Here is a 24,847-nt window from a genome sequence, read left to right on the forward strand (position 1 = left end):
AAACCATAAACCTCTCTCTATTCTTAATTAAAGTAATTGGGAAAGATGATACAGAACATTCAAATGAACTCACCTGTTGTTCATGTCACATAATGCTGCCAATTTGTTCTTTGTTAGCTGTGCAATGAGGTATTGTTTATTCAGGTATATACACCTAATTCTACATAGCTAAACTACAGAAGACATAGAAGATCAGTGCAATTTAATAGCCCTCCTCCCCCAGCCGTTCTGTTACCACACTATGTGGAGCTAAACTATGGTTTGGCCTGACATTAACCAAGCTGTAACTGTGATTTGTTCTAAGTAAACTGCTTGTGGTTTGACATGGGGACATGAACCATGAGCCCAGATTCAGACATAACACAAAGCCAAACTATGGATTTATCCTAGATGGTGCAGCAACAGCTGTGGTTACAATCTTAAGTCTGAGGGAGCTGTAGAACGAAGGAGGAGGCAGAACAGCCTGTTTCATTCAGTCAAGTTTGTCAGGATCTGAGCTATGATGTTGAAAAGTCTCGTGGAACTTCTTTTCTCCTTAGGTTGAAAGATGAGGCGCTAGTGCTAAATTTATTGTGCCACCAACAGGAGACTTCACAACGGAGAAAACTAAGTAATGGAAAAAAACCTTGAGCACTTGGCCAGCTCTTTGGATGAGCAAGAGTTTACTGGTGTGTGACATTTCCCCCCTTTAAGTAACAATGGGATGCAACCCTTTCTTGAAGGAACATTGGAAGCTTTGATTTATTTATGTTCTCGGGGATACAGCAAGATGCTTCCTTACCCTTATGATTTGAGTAATGTGCTATGGCCTGTAGAATGGTGCTGTAGGATTATAAGCTGAGAATGTGCTTCCTTGAACGCTGGCTAATGTGCAACTGCAGAACATGTAATTTCACTTTAAAGGGAGCTGTTAAAAGATAAGGGCAATCAGTTACCAAACACAGATGGTACACTTGTACTAAAAACATTCTAGAACCAAGGAAAGAAAGACAACAAACATGATTTACCATCATGTGAGAAAAACAGATACAGTACCTTGGACAGATATATGAACAATTAGATGCCTTGTATGCATTCGTAGATGGTTGGAACATTGAACCCAGTTTAGTCTAGTCTTTTCTACTACCTTTTAACGGAAGGTGCCAGTGACTAACTATTCATGCACAAATGTATCCTCTCATTTATTATTAGTTAATTTATTTATTTTAATGTCAATATCTATTTCATGAATTAAAGGTGCAGCCAGACATAATCTGGAAATCCATGACTTGGTTCTCTTGTGCTTTTGCTAAAAGCTGAACCTGTAATATTCCATTGTGTCTAACCTCTTATCCATGAGAAATAGATTTTACTGATTCGTAAGGAGATCTTGATTCATAACACCCAGTCACATCCTTAGCCCATGTTCTCTGCCTATTTTGCTCTGACCTTCCCATCTCTTCCCTCAGCTACTGGGTCCTGCATAGGACAAACTTCTTAAAGCTAAATTTTATAGTTAATTAGCAGAATGCAACAATCCATTAAGTGTGAGGCATTGGAGCAGATTAATTGTGCCTCTTGGTTTCAATTCCACTTTGTTAAACTATCAGCTGATATAGTACTATTTTATGTGTAATTCAAACTCCTAGTATGCTAGAATTCTTGTGCAATCATTTCCACATGTATATGGTGGGGGTGTCATGTGTAGCTATGGACAGGGTTCCAGCAATGGCCTGAACCGTGTCGGGTTTTTGCATTTATTTGATTGGAATGGTGCAAGTAGCAATGTAGAATGAGCTATGCAGGAACTGCATGGCAGTTCATTCATCTCATGTTGAATGCTAAAGAACAAAAACCTTGTCACTTGACGAGTACATATTGACTTGTAATGAAAAGTAGTTTCAGAGTTTAGGTATCCATATTCATAAAATTCACTTTCAAAATTAAAACAGCCAAAGAGTTAATTACTGTGGTTTTCTGGGCAGACTTTTGAAGTAATAATAATAATAATAATCAACATTTCAGTAAATATGAAGGTCAATGTTAAGAATGCTCTTAATTAAGAATAAGTGGCACATTTTTGGCGACCTTGGTCTTATTCAGAACTGCACACATGTGAGAGGTACGCTCTGTTATTTATTTAAAAGACATCTGTCCATCCCTTAATCTGAAGATCTCAGAGCGCTTTATGTGGGGCTGCCCTTGGGCCTGGTCTGGAAGCTCCATCTAATGCAAAACGCTGCAGCTAGACTGTTTATGAAGACAGATCATCACCAGCACAAAATTCCAGAGCTCAAAAGTCTGCTCTAGCTGCCCATGTGCTACCTGTCCAGGTCCTTCATTATTTGGGTCCAAGATACCTTAAGGACCACCTAATCCCTGACATCCCTGCCTCATCACCAAGGTCTTCATGAGAGTCACAGTTTGTGGTCCTCCATGCATCCGATGCACAGGTCATATCCGCCAGAAGACATGCATTTAGCTTTGTGAGCCCAGTTTTATGGAACTCCTTTCCAGCTGAGGCCAATCAAGTCCCCGTCCTCTTGCACATTTATTCCAGCAGGCGTTTTAACTGATGTTTGACTTTTGACTTTTAATTCATTTTTATTTTTGTATCGTCTTTGGAAGCTACTTAGAGACTACTGTAGCTAGACCGTATATGTTGCTTTTTTAAAAAAAAAAAAAAAAACCAAGTGCATTTACATTTTATGGCTGTCCGATGTGGTCTCTTGCTCTCAAAAGGAAAGTTCTTCCCATTTGCTTCCTTCTTTGCTTTGACTGAGGCAGTGTTAGGGTACTCTGTGGACAGCTGGGCAGGTCTCTCCCTGGAAGCCTGGATGGATTAATTGCCCACATTAGCAAATGGAGCTCTGCAACTGTGCTAATGAAACCTAACAGCTTAGACCACAAGCTGATTGCCTGGGGAGGTCAGCAAAAAATACTCTCACCCACATATTGCTTACATGATTGCTTTACTTGTGTGTTGTCAAGGAACACAGATGTATTTATATCATTAAGTGTGGAGACTGCAGCACAACAATAGTGCATTAGTCTTTGTTAGCAAATTTGTATTTTTATTTTTTTAAAAATATATATCAGCCTCCTACAGCTCTTCAGCGGTGCTTGTTTTATCATTTTATTACCTTTTGTTTTCACTTTGCTTGCAAAAGAAAACTTTCATTGTTCCACTTCTTGGTTCCTCTATACACAGAGCTCCCAAAATAGCCAGTGTCTGTCACCGGGAAATAGCATTGATTTACATACTGGTGTTTTATTAGTAGCATCGACTGTAATGTTCCTACTAGAGATGGATGAAATCTGAATTAAGTTTGGACTGCTGGATAAATTGCATAATTATCTGCCTGCCATTTTCAGGCTCCTTCCACCACCCCAGCTTTGACGGATGAAGGTCCAGTGACATTGTTTCCAGTCAAAATGGGGTGACACACACAGGTGCTGGTTTGCCGGCATATGACACTCTTGCACATTGGTTGGCATGGAAGTGCGGTATCTGAGGGCTATTGAAGACCACCTCTAGTCTCACTAGCCTAGTTTTCTGCTTGTTTTGGTCTCCACCCTCCCACCCATTCACTACTGTGGAAGATTGGCTGGCTAGGTAAAGGTGAAATATGATTTATGTACTTGTTGCCTGCCATCCAAATTGGCATAGGGAGATTTGTTCTGCATACCTTGGGGAGATTGGCTATTAGTGCTGAGGGTGTGCTAGTAATATGAGAAGGAATCCAATCACAACAGGCCAGTCCGTACATGGAAGTCAGTACTAAGTATTGTCATTAGTGACCACACCAAGGGATCAGGATAGTGACTGGGGATTCTCTAGCACTTTGGGACTCCACTGGGCTTTGCCTGTTTCATATACCCATGAGTGTTCTTTTTGTCATCCTGGCTATTATAGTTTACTTGTCTCAGACTGGATGTGTTGTGTTTACCCGTGTGAAAGAGGTTCTTATAGCCCTATTTTTAGTATCTTTCAGCTTCTGGATGTGACTGCACGGGAGTAAATCAATAATATTAGATCAAAACGCCGGTTTCAATTTCAGAAACAGCCAACTACCAAGAATTACTGATTAATCAACATTTTAAAACAATTTACAGCCTACTATAAAAATAGCCACGAAACTAAATAAGCAGGAGAATTAAAACTCAACATTCTAAAACTTCAGCAATCCAAATAAAACTATCTTAATTAAAAGCCAGCTGAAACAGATGGCTCTTCAAGATATATATATATATATTTACAGGCTTGTACTGATGAGGACAGCTACACATCCTAAATGTCCAGATAACTCCCCCCACCAGTTTAAGATATTAAACAGTGCAGAGGACAGAAGAGAGCTCTGGGACACCCCGTATACCAAAGACCATAAAGCACAAATACCCCCCCAGAACCACCTTCTAGGACTGTCTCTCCAGGATGAACCAAAGAGCCACTATAAGATTGTACCTTCTAAGCCCATCAGCCTGGTAACCCAGAAGGAAACCATAGCTAAAATAGTATTGAGTTTCCTGAGGCTGGACTAGACAAACCTTTGGGTCCTTTCCAACTCTACAATTCTATGATTCTATTAATATTGCCAAGAAATTCAGAAGAACCTACAGGGCTGCATAAAGGGGACGCGGGTGGCACTGTGGGTAAAACCTCAGTGCCTAGGACTTGCCAATCGTATGGTCGGCGGTTCGAATCCCCGCGGCAGGGTGAGCTCCCCTCGTTCGGTCCCAGCTCCTGCCCACCTAGCAGTTCGAAAGCACCCCTAGGTGCAAGTAGATAAATAGGTACCGCTTTATAGCGGGAAGGTAACGGCGTTTCCGTGTGCTGCGCTGGTGCTGGCTCGCTAGAGCAGCTTCGTCACGCTGGCCACATGACCCGGAAGTGTCTTCAGACAGCGCTGGCTCCTGGCCTCTTAAGCGAGATGAGCACGCAACCCCAGAGTCGGTCACAACTGGCCCGTACGGGCAGGGGTACCTTTACCTTTTTACAGGGCTGCATTTCCCCCATCTATTCCCTTTTATAATTCACCCAGCAGGACAAACTGAGCAACATTTTCACCACCAAACCAGACCTGAAAACTGATCCAAATGCTTAGTATCCTCTAGGACCATGTGGAGTAGATATGACAGAAAATTATCCATAACTATCATTCCCCATCAACTGGAAGGCTTGTAAGGCCACTTGGGTGCCGCCCCCCCAAATCAACAGCAAAATGAGAAGAACTGCTATAAAGCTTGGTTCTTCTTTGCTTGCTCCAGCCAAAGTTTTAGTTTCCCCTTGCTATTCTAATGAAATCCTTTTAAAGACGCTAAGTAATGTAGGCATAGGTGCAAATTTTTGTCACAGTTGGCACAACTTGTTCTCTGAGCTCTGAATGAGGCTTCCCAGCTCAACACTGTCTCCAGTGAGTGTGTTTTCTTCCATTCTAAGCAATTAGCTTCATCCTTTGCGTCTGAGAAAAGGCTTTCTGAAATATACACCTTGTTGTGATTCTTAGAACAACTGGACATTTGCAGCATGCAGAAAGGAATGATTGATTTTGCTATTCTTTCGCCCTCTCTCTGGTGGGAGGGTGAGGTGCAAACAAAGCACTGATGGATACTGCGTTCAGCCACGGGTTGAGATGCACTGCCATCACTGATGCTCTGCATGGCTGGAGTCATCTGCTCGTCTGCAGTTTTTGAACTGGTTCCAAAACTCTTTCCTGTGCCTGAGATTATACAGCATTCTAGGTTGCCTTCCAGCTGACGCTATCAATAAACAGAATGTAACCTGAATGCAGCCAAGATACAGGCTTGAGTTTAGGAAAAACATATGCTGAGCTATTGGGGAGGACAGGGTCTATATTCCAGCTAACTGATATTTTACTGCACATTTAAAGGACTATCCAACTGATTCTGGCCAAAGATATAACCAGAGCTCCATGTCTATGGTAAAGAAGTACTTATGAATAAATGCAAATCGAAAATCAAAGGAAGATGCTGTATCTAAGCACCGGGATTCATGTTATTACAAGTAAAATTAAGACGTTAGTAAGATATAGCAATATCAGAATTATTATGGGGTGGAGTGTGTGTTTTGGGATGCAGCTGAGGTTTACCTCCATTCAGCTGAGCTTCACCAATGTGTAGGAGAAGCTCCACAGCAAAAAGCAAAAGGAAAACAACTGCCCACTACATTTACACTGGTTGAGCAGCAATGGCTCCACTAGTCATTCAGCTCTGCTATTCCCCTAGTCAGGAGTTACGTGAAACACCTTCCCTGGTTTTGTGTTCTTTTTCCTGAGGGTCAAAAAGTATCTTCAGCATCATTTGCATTTTTTAATAATAATAATAATAATAATAATAATAATAATAATAATAATAATACCACCATTAACTGCCATGAGTGTGCTTTTTCTTGATGATGTCATCTTCCTCTTTGCTGATGTCATGGATGCTTATAACCAAAGTCATATGGATTGATGCAGCCAAGTGGACTATAGAAAATCATGTGCTTCACAACAGCCAATTCAGTTAAAAGGTAACCTGGGTAAATGAGAGGGCAAGAGCAAAGAAAGAAACGGATAAAGAGGACCAAATTACTCATGATGCTATTTTTAAACAAATTGTAGGTGCAGTGAACCAGAGCTAGATCAGGGCCCTGATGTGTGTGGGGGGAAGCAGGGGGTGAGGGGGTTTTAACCCTCTCCCCTGGCCGTGGCCCAGATCCAGATTGGGTGGGTGGTGCTCACAGCTACTATTTGTATTATGGAAAAAGTTCTTATTCAATCCACTGGTGGTTTTTCTCCTGTGGAAATATCTGGCAATGAGGAGAGGAAATGACATGCTTTTACTAATGGATTAAACTATTCAAAATCCCTGTTGGGGCAGCCCAACTTGTTTTAAATTGTCAAAAGACTGCTCACAAACTTTCACCAGAAAAAGACATCTTAAAAACAACAACGGTCTGCTGGGGGATTGAATTTGTTTTATTTATGTATGTTTAGAGTGCCTACTTTACGGCAGCCCATTTGTTTGTTTACTCCCAGGCTTCCATGTGGCTGCTTTCAAAAATAAATCATTTCCACATTTCTAATTTTGAATATTGCACATAAAGGCTGTGAACGTCTATAAAAACTTCAATCGTGCATCTAAGCACTCAGAGCCCCAGCTATATTCCCATCGCTATAGATAATCTCTCTCAGTTATTTTTGACTCACAAATCCCCAATTCAAAATAAATTATTCAAGTAACAATGCCCAAGTAACTGATTTCCAGTTTAGATTGTGCGATTTGTTAAAATCATTACATTTCAATGGAAACAAGGCATCGTACAAATATACAAGTTGCCCTCTCCCAGAACAAAAGTACAGTTAATTTTAAACAAGCAGATAACAGGGGAACTATGCACCCAAATCACTGGATAAAGCAGGAGTGGAGACCCTCCAGATGTTGTTAGGCTCCAACTCCCATCAGCCCAAGCCAGCATGGCCTATGGACAAGGAGGATGGGAGCTGCAGTTCACCAACATCTGGGAGACCACAGGTTCCCAACCTCTGGCGTAAAGTAAGCCTTCCTGTTAATTAGGATGAATATCTCTTTAATTTTTTTAATAAATAAATAAATAAATAAATAAATAAATAAATAAATAAATAAACCCAGCTGCACCCTGTCCTTTCACCAAGGAAGTCACAGTGGTGTACAAGGAAGTTCTGCCATTTTATCCACAGAACAACTGTATCAGATAAACTAGGCTGAGAAAGTGCAGCCGATTCAAGGCCAGTCAGTGAGTTTCGAGGCTTGGTGAGGCTCTGAATCCATGTTGTGGTTGTTGTTTTTTGTTGTGCTATAATTTAAGAAAGTTTAAAATTAAAAATTCAAAGTACCATTTCATTGGGGGGGGGAGGGAACTGTTTTGTTTTGTTTTTGATGAGCAACCTTAGGCCCAGGGGCCAAACCCCGTCCATCTGACTGGGTTGCCCCAGCCTCCCTGGATGGGGGGATCAATCTGAGAGGAATGTGGGGCATGCTTCCCCCCCATCCCCATATGATCGCTAATTGCATGAGTGTTGATGACAGAACCAGGTGGAAAACTGTTCTGTGTCACAGGAGTTCACTGCATATCTCAGCACCTCTACCAAGTCAATTCCTGCATTTTTTGTCCTTTTGCTTTCCCCTTTTGTCTTCCTGTTTTTTGCTTCTTATTCAGCTTGTTAGCATTCTAGTTCCACTTTTACTCTTAGACTTGAAACATTTTTATCCCATATTTTGGAATGAATGTCCAAAACTAAAAGGAAGGAAATGGATCATATTTTGGTTTTGTCCCATTCCCTCCCTCCCCCCTCCCTTATTTCTCTCTTTTCCTCTTCACATTCTGAACATGTTATGTAAAATGAAGCTGTATTCATTTTGATAGCGATCACATTCAAACAATCAGAGCGCATTTCATCAAAGAAGCCTGTGCCCCAAAATTACAACAATGTGTGCTGTCTGCCAGCTAATTAAAAGACCGAAATTTGCTGTTTACTGTTCCCTCATTTGCAGGAGCTGTAAGTCACAAAGTAATTAGAGAGCTAAAACAATATCATGAGAAATTGATGCTTTCGTTCCTGTTCTGTGAAAACCTCATGAAATGGATCAATGTGTTTAAAGCATAATAATATGGCCATTGTGCTAGAGCAAGTTGCCTCTGATGGAGGAGAAAATAACTTTAAGCAGAGATAGATGTTGGGTGTTCTCCCCCCACCCCACCCCCCATGTTGTAAGTAACACTATAGTTCAACAGGGACGGATCTTCTGTTTGAGGCTATTCCAGCCAGAAATGAATACAGTGCTTAGCCAGACTAGAAGGGAGTGAAAAATAGGATTGTGCTGGAAAATAGAGAGCTACTTTATCTTTGCCAGGATTTGTCTCTTCAAGTCACAGTTAGGTCACACAAGAACACAGGTGCAAGCACCAATTAAAAGTTATATGGGGAGCAAGGAATAGCTTGGCAGCTCCCAGCCTTCGGCATCAAATTAAAGAGTCACCATAGAGGAATAAAAAAAATGTTCTGTATTCTGAAATCTTCCCAGAAGTGCTAAGGTTTTATAAAGCCCCGATCCAAACCACAGACATCCTAAGCTCATTGATGTTTGCTACTGTTTTGCTCTCCTTCTACAAAATTCTAGACAGCTCTTTCCTGGGTAAGTTTCCTGATATTGCTGCCTTCTTGGAATACTTACTCTATCATCTATCTATCTATTTCTATCTATCTATCTATCTATCTATCTATCTATCTATCTATCTATCATCTATCTATCTATCTATCTATCTATCTATCTATCTATCTATCATCTATCTATCTATCTATCATCTATCTATCTATCTATCATCTATCTATCTATCTATCTATCTATCTATCTATCTATCTATCTATCTATCATCTATCCTCTATCTATATCTATCTATCTATCATCTATCTATCTATCTATCTATCTATCTATCTATCTATCATCTATCTATCTATCTATCTATCTATCTATCATCTATCTATCTATCTAATCTATCTATCATCTATCTATCTATCTATCTATCTATCTATCTATCTACCTATCTATCTATCATCTATCATCTATCTATCTATCTATCATATCTCTCTCTCTCTCTCTCTCTCTCTCTCTCTCTCTCTCTCTCTCTCTCTCTCGTATCTCCCCACCTGCTCAAGCACCTTGTCCCCAAAGGGGAAATTTGCCACTGGATGATAATTATTTAGCATTTCTGTGTCCAAGGAGGTCATCTTAAGGGGGGGGGCATGCGCCACCAGCTCTTTCAAGGCAGATGGTATGTTCCCCTCCTGCAGTGAAGCATTGATCACTGCCTGGGCCCACCCAATCAACAACTAGTAGGTGCTCATTATAGGATTACATTGCACATGGCTGGCATCTTACTTTTGTCTAATGGTTGCCTCAGATTTGCTGCCTAAGGCAGCTGCCTTCACTTTGCCTAATGGAACGAACAGCCCTGATTTTTAGAGCTTCTTCCTATACTACTGCGGTTAGTAGCTGATTAGTAGCTAATATAATCAGATTCCAATGTGATTGATTGATTACATTCTGCATTTCTTTAACTAAAACAACCCAAAGTGGCTTACAAGCTAAATCTCATAAAACATCATTATCAAGCTAATTTGTACACAGTGCTAACAAGAATTAAGAGTACAAAACAACACATTTTCATTGAAATTAGCAATGGAAATATGTCACTGTTTGCATAAAGCAGCTTTAGGCTGCCATCTCATACATATTTCCTTGGAAGCAGGCTCCCTTGAACTGATGCTGGGGTTTACTTTGGAGTAGTTCTGCAATGGATTGCAGGGTTCAGATCATTAAGAGAACCATTGAATGTCCTGAAGAGGAAACGTTCTAATGGCACTTAGAGGTTTTGATGATTAAGCCTGTTAAATAAAAATAAATATTTTTGTTTTTTCTTGTTCCTGATGTTCAATAAAACCTTTTGAGGAAATAAAATAAAAAAAATGCTGCTGGAAATTGCTGGAGTCTGCAGTTCAGAGGCAAACTTGATGTTTACTAAATGTGGGTTGGGGAATGGCTGGCTTGTAGCTCCTCCCCATTTGGCCTACAAGGTTGCTTTGGCTGAGCCTCACCCACATGCTCTTCACAATACATGTCAGGAGAGGCCAGGTAAAGATAAAGATGGGTTGCCATACACCTGGAATTTCCTGGACATATCTGGAATACTGCAGTCTGCAGCAGTGCCCAGGTGGCAGCCCATGTCGGCAGTGTTGTTTTTGCTAATTTTCTGTAAAAATTGCTCAAAACTGGCATTCCCCCCCCCCCAATTGGCAACTTTGCCAAAAAGAGCTCAACAACTTTCTGGATTTTCGCTGTTTCACTGTGCCTAGATGATCAGCTGATTGCTGGGGTTTGCAAAGCGCCATACCTTGCACAGTTTGATTCTTCATAATAATAATAATAATAATAATAATAATAATAATAATAATAATAATAATATCTTTATTGTCATTGCCCCCTCTCGGGGACAACAAAATTACTTGGCTGCTCCATCCACCCAGGTAGGGCACTCCACTCAAAATCAGAACAACTATAAAAACACTAATTAAAACAATATAATATAATACAGCAAGGAAGATTAGATGACTTTCAAAGTCCAGGTTTCCCATTCAGGGCCGAGATCGCTCTGGAGAAGAAGCTGTTCTTGAGACGGCTCGTTCTTGTCATCATCGTCCTGTATCTCCATCCCGACGGCAGGAGCTCGAAGAGACAGTGACCAGGATGCGATGGATCTTTTACTATGTCCAGTGCCTTCCTATGGCACCTTGTGGCATAAATCTGCTCTAAGGTGGAGAGTGGGCAGCCAACAATGCTCTCTGCTGCCTTCACAACTCTGCACAACACCATCCTGTCCTGGGTAGTACAGCTTCCGTACCACACACATAAGCCATAAGTGAGCACGCTCTCAATGGCACAGTGATAGAAGGCAAGCAGAAGTTTCTGCGGAAGATGGTTTTTCCTTAGGATTCTTAAAAAGTACAGTCTCTGCTGCGCCTTCTTCACAAGCCCCCTTGTGTTGACACTCCAGGACAGATCCTCTTGTAATTCAATACCCAAAAATCTGAACGTTGTTACCCTCTCCACACAGACCCCATCAATCAGAAGTGGCTGGACATTGCTCTTCTGTCTCCTGAAGTCCACCACAAGCTCCTTTGTCTTCCTTGTATTTATGAGCAAGTTGTTAGCTCTGCACCACTCTGTCAGCCGCTCCACCTCATCTCTATAGTCCGTTTCACCCTCCCTTTCAGAGATGAGCCCAATCACGGTTGTGTCATCTGCAAATTTGACAACCCTATTACTAGGGTGAGCAGCGACACAATCGTACGTGTAGAGAATATAAAGGAGCGGACTAAGTACGCATCCCTGTGGTGTTCCTGTGTTAGTCTTAAGTGTATTAGAGGTATCAGGGCCCAACCGAACCCTCTGGGTGCGGTCTGACAGAAAGTCCAATATCCACCCACAAAGTGATAACGGGAGCCCCAGATCTTCCAGTTTAGACACCAGACGTTGTGGTAGAATGGTATTAAATGCCGAGCTGAAATCTAAAAAAAGCAGTCTGGCATAACCCCCCCGCTGCTCCAAATGTGCAAGAACGGCATGGAGGGCAATCGCCACAGCGTCCTCTGTCGATCTTTTCATTTTATAAGCAAATTGGAATGTGTCCAGTCCCTCTGGTAAACAGGCAATGACATAATTTCGTACCAGCTTTTCAAAGCACTTCATGATTATAGGTGTGAGTGCTACTGGACAAAAGTCATTCAGATCTTCCGGGTTAGATTTTTTTGCTATTGGAACGATAGTAGAGGACTTTAGGCAGGATGGAACAATAGCCTGGGCTAGGGATCGATTTAAAATCCCAGTGAAAACTCCTGCTAGTTGATCTGCACAGTCTCTCAGTACCCTTCCAGCTACCCCATCTGGCCCTGTGGCCTTCCTTGGGTTGATTCCCTTCAGCACCTTCCTCATCTCTTCTTTTTCCACAGAGACTACCACATTCCTTTGTACTGATGATGACGATGGTGGTGATGGTGGCAAAGCCTTCACAGGGAGTGGTGGTGGTGGTGGTGGTAAAGCCTCAGCAGGTGTTGCTGCAGATGTTACTTCAAAACGGGCAAAAAAGGCATTCAGATCCTCTGCGAGGGATGCCCCTCCCTCGTCTGCCAGGGAATCCTTGGATTTATACCCTGTTAATTCTTGTACGCCTTGCCACACCTGCCTGGTGTTGTTGCCTGGTGTTATGGCATCCAATGATTGACAGATTGGTGGCCCCTTCAGTTGGACCCATGGGAGTGAGTGGGAGAGATCAGGATCCACCCACAGGCCAGTTCCACTTCCCCACTCCTGGCTTAATATATAACATGGAGCTATGTATCTTATTTTTCTTTAAATTATTACAGGCACTGGATGGGGAATTCTTACTGAGAAGGAAGCAGGCAGGCAGGAAGGAGAGGCCAATCTACTGACTCCCATACTAGAGCTGGAAGAGAGATCACCCCCCCCCCAACCTCCATGCAGCTTAGCGGGGCAGGGAAAACCCGATTTAAAACAGGGCATTCCACAGAATAGGGCTCCTGTGGGAAGGCCCCACATACCTCTCAGGTAAGGGGACTTTTCATCAAAACCTCAGTTTATGATTCTGAAAGCTCAGTATGGGGAGAGGTGTTCTTATTAAACTAGTAGCTTCCACCACATTTGATCTCATTCTGTAAAGGAAAAAACCTTGCTCTGGGCTGTAGTTATGACCAGGTCGGCCAGGAAGATAATAAAGCATCACCGCTGAATGTGCAAAACAAAGACAAATTGTGTTGCTATGGGTTCCTAGGCAACACAATGCCAGCAGCCCGCAATCATGTGTAACACAGATTGCAGTAAAGCAGAGAGTATACATTTTGATCGTTGTCTGCAATGTTTTGTTGCAGTTATGCCGTGCCATTCAAAGCAAAAAAAAAAAAAAAAAGCCCTGAGGGAATTATACAAAGGAAACGAATTTCTCATTTTGTTAAAAAATAAATGAATCCTGGAAAGAGGAACATTTTAGCAGATTCCTGCCTGGCTGCTGGCAAAGCCAGCCCTGTCATTAGGCAGAAGGTGGCGGCTCCCTAAGGCAGTGGATGTACCGGTGGAGATGGCACAAAGTGGCAGCGAGGTGTTGGAGTGGACAGGGTCACATGTGCCTGCATAACATGCCCTGCATTCCCTAAGATAATCTGCTATGCTCAGGTGTGATGGAGAATTTGCCCTACCTCCAGTGCTGAAGTAAGTTTTGGTCAGCTTCTGTACAGTATGTGGATTGTCCTTTGCTTCAGGCAACAAAATCTCTTTGGCCAACCCTGATTGAACATTTTTTATTATTATTATTATTATTATTATTATTATTATTATTATTATTTGTATATTTCCCTATACCCGTAGGTCTCAGGTCAATTCAAAACACAAAATTACAGTATAGAGTATTCCACAGCTGTGGAATTTTTTATGGGTAAACCTAGCTTTAGTTGGGAGTTTATAAACTGGAGTTGAAGGCCAGGTGACTGAGTATGGGTAATTCAATTTTATGAAGCTATCATGTTTTTTTATTAGGGTGAACACACCTGTGCCTGTCCCCACCACATTAAAATCTTGAATTTCTCCATTCATTACAGTGGGCAATTCTCACTTCTGTCTCTGGGGGCATTTAAAAATAGCTTTTCATCCATATATGTACCATAACTTGACTTATGAGACAAATAAGGATTATGAATCAGCATTGATTTGGGGGAAATATAATTCTCCCTGCTGTCTCAAAAGCCGGTCAACGGTAGATATATGTTCCAATCTGATGGACAGCTCACAGCTTTGCTTCAGAGTCAGTCTTGATATATCAATATGCACTTGGGGCAACTTTTGGGCCTGGTAAGGATTATTACAATTAGCTTAATTGGTTGTTGCTACTTCTGATTTATGTTGTAGATAGATGGTGAAAACCTCTTCTTACTCACCCAGCATGGGAGTGCAGCATTGTGCCAGGGGAAGGACAGATTGCTTTTTCCTTCCTTCCGTGGTTTACTTAGTATCCATGCTTAGCAGGGAGAAACATGCTTCTCAATTTCCCCATGGCAACATGGGGGGTTGCTAAAGGAGGAGCAGAACATTCTTTCCCTCCTGGAATATGTAATGTAGAGCGTGACCTTATATCATTGGCCCACCTGGCTCATTTCTCTTGGCACTGGCTGGCTGCAGCTCTCAGCGGTTTGGACAAGGAGCCTTTCCTGGCCCTCCTTGGAGATGCTGGGGGGTTAAACCTGATACCTTCTGCATGCAAAGCATGTGATCCACCACTGAGCCATGGCCCTTCTCCATTCCTTCTCTAGCAGCTCTCTGCGCTGTTATGCTGGGCATGGAAGAAAAGGAGTCTCTTTCTCCTTTCCTAGCATGGAAATGCATCAGGCCGGGAGCTCACCTGGGTGATGTGGATGAGGAAGGGGAATGGGGCCCAGAAGATGCCACAGCTCTGGCCTGAGGTACAGCGGTTCCCCACACCTGTCTGAGTTCTCTGCTCGTCAATAAAGTCTGTTACAGACCTGGAAAAGGAGTTTTCCAGCCCCTGATTGAAGAATACTAGCACACAGAGTGCAATGAGCTTGAGTGTTTGTGGGAGGCAAGGAGGCTCAGTTAATTTCATTGTACACAGGTTGTGTACATTGACAATAAAGGTGTTGTTGTTGTTGTTGTTGTTGTTATCATCTTCCGCATGTAGGCCACCCTCTCTGGCCGAAATCAAATTTCCTTTTGTACCTTCGAGCCATGACAGCATCCTAGTATGGCTAGGGTTTGGTCATAGCTAGTAGCCAATTTGACCAGAGCTGGATCAGACCAAAAGGACCTATGTCATTCTCAGATATTCCTCCTTCCCTCCCTTTTGAAATCTGCTTGAATTAACAAGTGTCTGCCTTTAGTGGCTAGAATGGTATTTTAGCTCATTATTCATTTTGAAGAGGGCCCTAGAGATTAATGAATAACATGATTCTGGTGGTGCTGAGTGTCTAGACTTGCTCTCTGAATGTTATATGGACAAATGGAAATGACAAATACACTTTACATGTTTATTTTTGGACTGTTTTGTTGTTTAGCGAATATACAGTGTATGAGAGTGTGTGAGAGTGTGTTAAAGAGGCTTTTTCACATTAATCATTTTGGCTACCTGTGATTGTTTTTGGAATTTCTACCCTATCTCAGTGGCTGATGTCGGGAATGAACTGTTGAAAATATATAATCACTGGCATTTTAAAGAAATAAATCCCATGAACCTTATCAGTCAGTGTTCATACAGGGACTTCCCAGCTGGAAATATCTCAATTTCTAAAGAATGCAGAATATATACCACTTGCTATATTTTGATTAGCACCGGCTTGGCATGTGGAAATCACAGATCTGCTCTCAGATTTGATAACAAGAAGAAGGATGGCTTGACAATGTGTTGGGCCCAAACTGTTTTTAGAAAGTTATAGGTTTAGATTTGTTAGATTTGTATATCTCTTCCCACTAAGAAAGTCCTGAAGCCATTTACGATCAAAACTGATAGGAAACAAGTGTAAATATGGGAATACTGGAAGATGGGTGCTTGACTTTCTCGTTCACACATCCCACTGACTGTCACTCTGCAACAGGATGTGGAAAAACAGCAGAAACTCCACTCATTCCTTTATTACACAGTGTGACCTGAGCTCTCTACTTGTATGGCCAATTATGCACCTGTCTTTATGCAGAGTACAGAGTTCTCATTGAAGTGTGTCTGTGTGGTAGAGGCGAAGATGTTGCCATTGCTTGGAATGAACTAGTTCAATTGAATAAAGTTTACTGAACTACAGTAGTTCAAAAATCTCTGAAGTATACCTGAAAGTAGTTCCTATAATTACCAAGTGAACTAAAAGTGTATTATGTTCACTTTGAGGTAAAGCTTTGAATGATTTCTAGTTCATCTTCACATTACTTCTGCCCCCGCCTCTAAGCAGGAGGCCCAGACCCTTAACTTTCATTAAAAATAAATAAATCAGTCAATCCAATACCTAAGAAAGTTAGAAAGCAAACTGTGGAGACTTATTAGGCAGATGTGGAAGTGCTGCTGTTGCTAAGGATGCTTAGTCACTGTTGCTAAGCAACCAGTAGGAAGGAATGTGAGACATTTCCTGTATCTTTATTGCCGAAGAAATTTGCTTTTCTAGTATGCAAATACAACTGTGAGGAAACCTCCATCTGTTGCAATTCTGTCTGTCAGACATCTTATTACTTGCATGTTGCCCCAATTTAGATTTGGACCCTATGCTTCAGCACAGTGTCTCGAAACATTCTGAATGTGGTGTGTGTGTGTGTGTGTGTGTGTGTGTGTGTGTGTAGCCAAATATGAACTTTTTGAGAATTAAATATTTCTTCTGGACAGACATGAACTTTTGGATATGAACTTGAACTAGTTTTTTTTTTAAAATGAACTTTTCAAGCACTAGATTTTATACACTTCACCACATTATTGTAGCATGTATACATGCCTAACTACATCTTCAGTTCTCTACATTTCCAAATCAGTTTGCAAGGTTTTTTGGGTTTTTGTTTTTTTAAAATCCCATGCAAATTCATTAGCCTTTTATCCTAATGCACACATTTTTTGTATGCAGTTTTCCTTAATGTATACTTATTTACAAATAAAATTTCCCAATAGTTTGCTTTTTGTATATTATTTTCAATAACCTGTGCATTTTAATGTATAAGGTAAAGGTAAAGGTACCCCTGCCCGTACGGGCCAGTCTTGACAGACTCTGGGGTTGTGCGCCCATCTCACTTAAGAGGCCAGGGGCCAGCGCTGTCCGGAGACACTTCCGGGTCACGTGGCCAGCGTGACATCGCTGCTCTGGCGAGCCAGAACCGCACACGGAAACGCCGTTTACCTTCCCGCTGGTAAGCGGTCCCTATTTATCTACTTGCACCCGGAGGTGCTTTCGAACTGCTAGGTTGGCAGGCGCTTGGACCGAGCAGCGGGAGCGCACCCCGCCGCAGGGATTCGAACCGCCGACCTTTCGATCGGCAAGTCCTAGGCGCTGAGGCTTTAACCCACAGCGCCACCTGCGTCCCCATATTTTAATGTATACTTTACTATTATATGTGCATTTTTGAACACATTGCTTGGTTGGAGAACTGTACTGTAAAATTTGGAGAAGTGTGATTTTTGAAGGATGGCTGTGTTTTGGTCCATGTATGGTTTCAGAAAGTGTTAGTTACAGGTAGGTAGCTGTGTTGGTCTGCCATAGTCGAAACAAAATAAAAAAAAAATCCTTCCAGTAGCACCTTAGAGACCAACTAAGTTTGTTATTGGTATGAGCGTTGGTGAAGGAATTTTTAAAATTTTGTTTCAGAAAGTGTGCATGAGATAGATGCATCTTTAAATGTGAACTGAATGAATTTCTCCTCCATCCCTAGCAGGCACACTGGTCTTCTGGTACCAATATTTTTATTTTAATTATAGTAATTCTCTCTAGAAGTGCATCTCTATAAATTAGTATATGTTAATTCGTGTTCTCTTTCCCCCCTGTTTTTTTGTTGATGCATTTTTTCTTTTAAGATGATGTGTAAGTAGCCACACACATCTTGAATTTCAACTCCACCAAAACACATATTGTATATATAAATGCTTCTGAGGTTTTTAGCATTCAGAGAATATATATATATATATATATATATATGCAGGTTTTGGTGTCCTCGGGTGTCTTCCCGTGTAAAAGTTGGGGTGTCTAGGCGACGTTTCGACGAGGTCTCACTCGTCATCTTCAGGCTGGTGCTTTCGGCTTCTTGTTACTGGAACAGAGCGGGATCTCAATGTTTGAGTTCCTATAAATACTGTAGAGGGGGTGTGGTGTCTAGCCTCCAATGTTCTGGGCAGAGAGGAAGTTCCCAGGCTAGTGTGCCTTTTCTTCTTTTGTTCCTTAATTACTTGAGAGATACCTTGAGTGATTTCTTGAGTGATATCCTGAGTACCACTTAGGTGGGTCATTAGGTGTGGATTAGTTGCTAAAGTCTTTGTGTCTTGACCTCTTGAACTTTGTGAAGAGTTTTCCTGAGAAGATGGCTGTATTGCACTTAGTTGTGCTTTGGCTTGGCTTCGTGTATAGGGGCGAGCTGTGGTTTTGTGGCTTGTGTCAGCCAGATCTGTGTAGGGATTGCAGGGGGGTGCAGCATCCGGAGGTGCCACCATGGATTGGCTACTGGATGGTGTCAGTAATTCATCTGACGAATAAATGCACGTATCGCAGAACACAAGAATGCCGTCAAAAAAGAAGAAAAAACTTCCTCTCTTTTCCAACACATGAAAGAAACAGGACACGAAATTAATTTTGCAGATTCCAAATTGCTCTTTAACACGGAACATCACCACAAGAGAATAATCATGGAAGCCATCGAGATAGAGAAACACCCTCACAACATGAACAAGCGTGACGACACATCCCGCTTGCCAGACATCTGGAAATTAGCCCTCCCCACAAAAACTGACACCAGATCCAGAGGCACACAGAACGCCAACACCAATCAACCACACCAGACCCAAACCCAGACCCTCTCCACAGATGAATTACTGACACCATCCAGTAGCCAATCCATGGTGGCACCTCCGGATGCTGCACCCCCCTGCAATCCCTACACAGATCTGGCTGACACAAGCCACAAAACCACAGCTCGCCCCTATACACGAAGCCAAGCCAAAGCACAACTAAGTGCAATACAGCCATCTTCTCAGGAAAACTCTTCACAAAGTTCAAGAGGTCAAGACACAAAGACTTTAGCAACTAATCCACACCTAATGACCCACCTAAGTGGTACTCAGGATATCACTCAAGAAATCACTCAAGGTATCTCTCAAGTAATTAAGGAACAAAAGAAGAAAAGGCACACTAGCCTGGGAACTTCCTCTCTGCCCAGAACATTGGAGGCTAGACACCACACCCCCTCTACAGTATTTATAGGAACTCAAACATTGAGATCCCGCTCTGTTCCAGTAACAAGAAGCCGAAAGCACCAGCCTGAAGATGACGAGTGAGACCTCGTCGAAACGTCGCCTAGACACCCCAACTTTTACACGGGAAGACACCCGAGGACACCAAAACCTGCATATATATATATATATATATAAAATTTTAGTGGGGAAATTAAGACCCTGCCATGCTCAAAATTACCTTCACTCTTTTATAGATAAGTTTTCTTTTCTTTTCTTTTCTTTTCTTTCTTTCTTTCTTTCTTTCTTTCTTTCTTTCTTTCTTTCTTTCTCAAAAAATGTTTTTATTGGTTTATCAAAAACAATACAGGCAACACAGGATCCATGACTGAAAACAAAGCAATGACTGTAAAGAAAAACAATACCAGCCAAAATACAGTAAAAATTTGACTGTTTCAAGGAGACATGAAATAGCCACTCCATTGGGAGGCGTGAGTTGCCAGGAAGGCCATAGTTTGCATTTGACCTATTAATAAAGCTTAAAAAGGGAAGGCAAATTTTCCAGAATCAATTTTACAGAATCCCTCCCCCACAGTTTTTTTTTGTGTGTAAATGGTTTAAAAAAAGAATACCCACCCGAACTCCACATAAATGTCTTTATGACCTTATGTCCTAGTCAGAATTCATATTCACCAGCTTCTGCTTTACAGGCATATTTCCCCTTCTTGCACTGTTCTGCGCGTTTGAACACACTTTGATAACCTTTCATTGAATTGTTTCATTTCTTTCTCTTTGTCGTTAATGTGTGTTCCTTGACAGTTTGCAGGGCTTGTATAAATACTTGGACTCACAGCTGAATAAAGGAGTGTTCTAAAATGTCATCACTAGGAAGGAAAAATCCTTCAGCTAAATGAATTTTTAAAAAGCGACAGACTTCACATTCACCATTGATTACCGTCAACAAGTGAGAAGGGAATTGTTTTCTCTCCCCCCCTCGCTTCTTCTTCTTTTTTATTATTTCTTTCATTCCGCTATTCACTCCACTATTCCATTGATTTCCTCTTCCCTCTGTGCCTCTAAGCAGCTTCTTCTCTCAGGCCTGAAGGGCAAGTGAATTGCTTTTCCATCCTAGTTTTTTGCTTGTCTAAGAAGCAAATACCTCTGCCTAGGGTGACAGATTCCATTATCCTCCACAGCCGCTGAGTACATCACCTCAGTGACCTGCTCAGCTTCCTCTGCTCAGTGACTAAGCAATCCACAGGCCCCCCTTTTCCACATGTGGCTTGGCTGCACAAATCTTATTATGATTCGCTTTTAGAAAACTTTCACCAGGTGATTTGAGTGTACGTGCGATATGATTCCGCGCCAATAATGTATTCTGAGGCTGTGCCAAGCAACAGCGGTGTTTGCACCGTCTGCATCAAGGACTAATAGCTCGGCGCAGTTGTCTTTAAGCAGTGAGTGAAATTAGTCAGCTCTCCCTCAAAAGATCTGAAGAATAATTAGCTAGCAATTCCAAGTGTGTGTTAATTGAACAGAGCTGTCATATTATGACATGACGTTTTATGGGTACCGCACGCCTACGACAGAGCAACGTCCCAATTGCCCTATGGTGGAGCTGGGAACCTCATGCTCACAAGAGAAAAGGCAGAAAGAGAGGATGCTGAGCAGGACCTGCCCTGCCATGCATAAAGGTGAAGCAACCTGCTTCAGGTGGCACCAGTGGAAACTGGACCATTAGAGGAAGTGGGGCACTCCCCCACCAAACTCAGCCAGCCCCCTAACTGCCTAGCTTCTTACTTACAATCAGTCCGAAAGGTGGCACAGGCTTTCAGCCTCCTCCTTAGTGTTTATGTTTTCTTTATAGGACTCAGCAGAAAGGAAGCTGTTGCCTTCTGATTTCCCGGTTCCTTTGCAGAGCTACAATGTTAAAGCACCCTGAGAATTGTAGCTCTTTGCAGGGTATAGTCTCTCTACGACTCTCAGCATTCTTAACAATCTACCATTTCCAGGATTCTTTGGGAGAAGTGGTATAATTCTGATTTAAATGTATAATGCAGGCCAGGCTGTTGTGTCCTTTGTTATGTATCTTTATGAAATTTATGAATTTATCCATTAAGGGAAACACCATCTTTTTCTGACTACTCCCTTACAGATGGTATTGTTTGTAATATCCATCTATTTGCATATAAAACCCTCACAGCAGTGGCCATATAGGACGCTGTTTCTTCATGTTCTATTTTTAACAAAGCCATTCATGTAATTTAACAAGAAGAAAACAGAAGCTTGTGCGACTGGATATCCTAATAGTTTTTTCATTAGGTAGTTAAATTTCAGTGTTTTGCTCTTGCTGTTTTTAAGACCACTAAGTACATAGTGACTGCTTTAAATTTTAGCGCTTCCCACATTTGTAGCCAGCAGAATGACTTCACAATGCTACGCAGCCCATTCGAGTTGGCACTGAGAAGAAGCAACGAATCGGTGATCATATACTGAGCAGGATGACATTACAAAGACTAATCCTGGAAGAGGCAAAAAACAATGCAAGCAGAATGACGCAGAAGGAGCAATAAGACGCAATGCCGGTGAACAAGATTTCCCAGCAAATGGGATCATGTCATAAAAATATGTAGCTAATAATATTTAGTGAGGTGATTTATGTTACGAAGGACAAATCAGTCCTATTGAGATGAACGGCATGATAACTAAAGGAGACAAGACAGATGAGTAGGTGGATATTTTCATAGGCAGTCCATTAAAAATTGGCAAAAGAGGCCCTTCTCAACCCTGCCAAAAATGTCCAAATGTGCTAATAATTTTGACTCTGCCCTGAAATGACACCTTTAGGTGGAAATCCTAAAGGTGTGGGGAGATAGAGGAGAAAACTGAAAGCAATCAAACTGCCTCATTCAGCTCACTCCAATGGGGTGGAAATGATATATAGGAGTGGAAGTCTTGCACTCCTTTTACTTTTGTGTAGTTGTTTTTAACCAAAGCAATATCCCTCCCACCATTCCCAATAGGATGGAAATCCATACCCCAACTCCATGGTTGTTGTGTCCCCCCCCCCCCATTTGTAGGGCCCAATGGGGACTTTCCTCAGCAACCCACTGATACATTCCCTAGCATGCCTCTGTGAAGCCTTTTCCCACTTCAGAGCTTGAACAATGGAGAGGCTAATCCTGGGGAGGTTTCTGCAGTGGTGTGGAAGGGCCTTTCAAAGTCAAATCTCCTTTTACAAGGGGGGACTGCTCTTTCTGCCCTTGAGAGGGAAACCCAAAAACCCCATGGTCCCTGCTTTCTCCCCCCAGGGATCATAGAATTGCAGGGACCACGAAAAAAATAGGTGCTTTTTCTAATTATAAGTATAGCAAGTCTTCTGTACTGTGTGATAAAACATAGGAGACTGCAAAGAGCAGATTCCAACTGTTCTGAGGTTTGTTTGTTTGTTTTGTGGTAAAATATTCAATTAGGATATAAACAGGAATGTAAAAAAGCATCCCATACTCATCGTACCCAGCTCTGTTTCTGTTCTACTGCAGCTCAGCTTGGGGGAGGGATATCTCACTGTCTCACTACAACAAATTTTACATAATTAATTATGCAATTATTTATGTTAGCATGGCATTATTCCACACACCATCCATTTAAAAGCAAAGGGAACACAATGCAAATTAGAGGAAAAAGTCACGTGTCATTAAGTATCATTTGGGGACTGAAAACAGCAACAACAGTGAATACCGTACTAATCTTATTCACTGGATTGATTTCCATTCAAGACATGGGAAATTTCTGTTCCCTTTTCCATGCTGTTGAAATTCTCTGAAATCCCTAGATATGTTTAGAGAATAAACAATGGGATCTTTTTCTATATAGCTCCCCCCCCCCCAAAATATATATATATATCTCCAGGACCTCAGGATAAAATTAATCACAAAGGTACTTGAGGCATATTGTAATGGAACTTTCTTGGGATCCCTTGGTATGTAGTGCTAAAGGTCTGTATCCATTTACTTACTTTGCAATGCAATCTTATGCATGTCTACCCAGAAGTCAGCCCCATAGAGTTCAGTGAGAAATACTCACAGATCTGTGGGTATAGGATTTGCAACCTGACTTACAAGCTTTAGAACAAACATTTCCACCACTGAAGGAAGCTTTCAGTAAACAATAAAAAACCACTCTCCTTTGCAATAAAAACCACAAAACAGATACAAGACCTCTTGAAACAGGTAGTAAATGATAAATCATTCATAAGAAAAATATCAATAAAAATAATAATAAAGCTTGGACAAAGGAAGAACATTCTTTCAAAAGCAAATCTGCCTGGAGAAGATGTTCCATAATCCAAACCCAAGAACTACAATGGGATATCCATCGCTTCTTGACACACCAGGGCTATGCCACTGTCCACTCCGCAGCCTGGCTCATCTGGAGATATCCCTGCATAAATCCCTCATTCTGACTCAGCCAGCGAGCTGAGACCAATGAAGCTTATGATGGCATTAGCCCTGAAAAATGGGCTTTCTGGAGGATTGGCAGGGGTGGAACTGGGGGGGGGGGGAGGATGACACATATGCCACCAAATCCTAACTCTACTCAAGTCGTAACATGACCTGGCAACCCAGCAGAATTTACACCAGCAGAAAAGTCCAACTCTGTTTTAAAGACGCAATTTCCCTCTGCCAGGCTTTGGCTAACTCAGATGGTGGTGCTCCAGTTCTGAACAGAATTTGAAAGAGGGGCAGTTTATGACAGCTTAAGTGTCTGTCCTTAGAATTGTTTTGCCTAAAATTGAAACAAGCAGAACTACAGGAGTTAGGATATGGTGAGAGGATGACATTCTCAGATTATGTTTGTGCCAACCCTCTTGCCTCCATGCCTCCCCATTTGGCCCATGAGGTGATTTTTATGGAGGGAAGTCTGCGCCGCTTGCACATTACCTGATGTCATATGACACTAGGTGCTGGACAAGTGAACCTGTGCCACAAAATTATAAAGGAAGAATCCTTCCTGTCCAGTTGCAGCTTCAGTCCTAGCACTTCTTGAATTTGACACGTCTTTTGTCACCCTGCCCAGCAAGAGCAAAATGTGATAAATTCAAAATGTGATGAATTCAAGCCCAAAAGGAAGAATTGGCAGCATACTTAGAGTGATGATCACTCAGGTGATTGATAGTTGGGAGGTCTTGCTCACCTATCAAACTGGGTCATGGAGGATATAGGTCAATTTTGGATATGGTCCAGTGGCCGGATCCAATTCCCTATCCCTGCTCTTGGGCTCTGATGCCAATTTAATTCCCAACGGAAAACTTCAAAGAAGCAAAGATTTGCATGGAACATATAGTGG

General features: G+C 41.9%; 1 long non-coding RNA gene across 1 annotated transcript; it reads right to left on the reverse strand.

Moving 5' to 3' along the window:
* Positions 1-845: 845 nt before the first annotated feature.
* On the reverse strand, positions 846-13,279 carry LOC310838288. Its single transcript, XR_014560892.1, has 3 exons — positions 13,137-13,279; positions 2,683-2,812; positions 846-907 (listed from the first exon to the last, which is right to left on the reverse strand). It is a non-coding gene; the product is annotated as an uncharacterized lncRNA (long non-coding RNA).
* Between the last annotated feature and the right edge of the window lie 11,568 nt (positions 13,280-24,847).

The sequence above is a fragment of the Podarcis gaigeae genome (assembly GCF_964106915.1).
Source record: "Podarcis gaigeae genome assembly, chromosome: 2".
Classification (NCBI taxonomy): Eukaryota; Metazoa; Chordata; class Lepidosauria; order Squamata; family Lacertidae; genus Podarcis; species Podarcis gaigeae.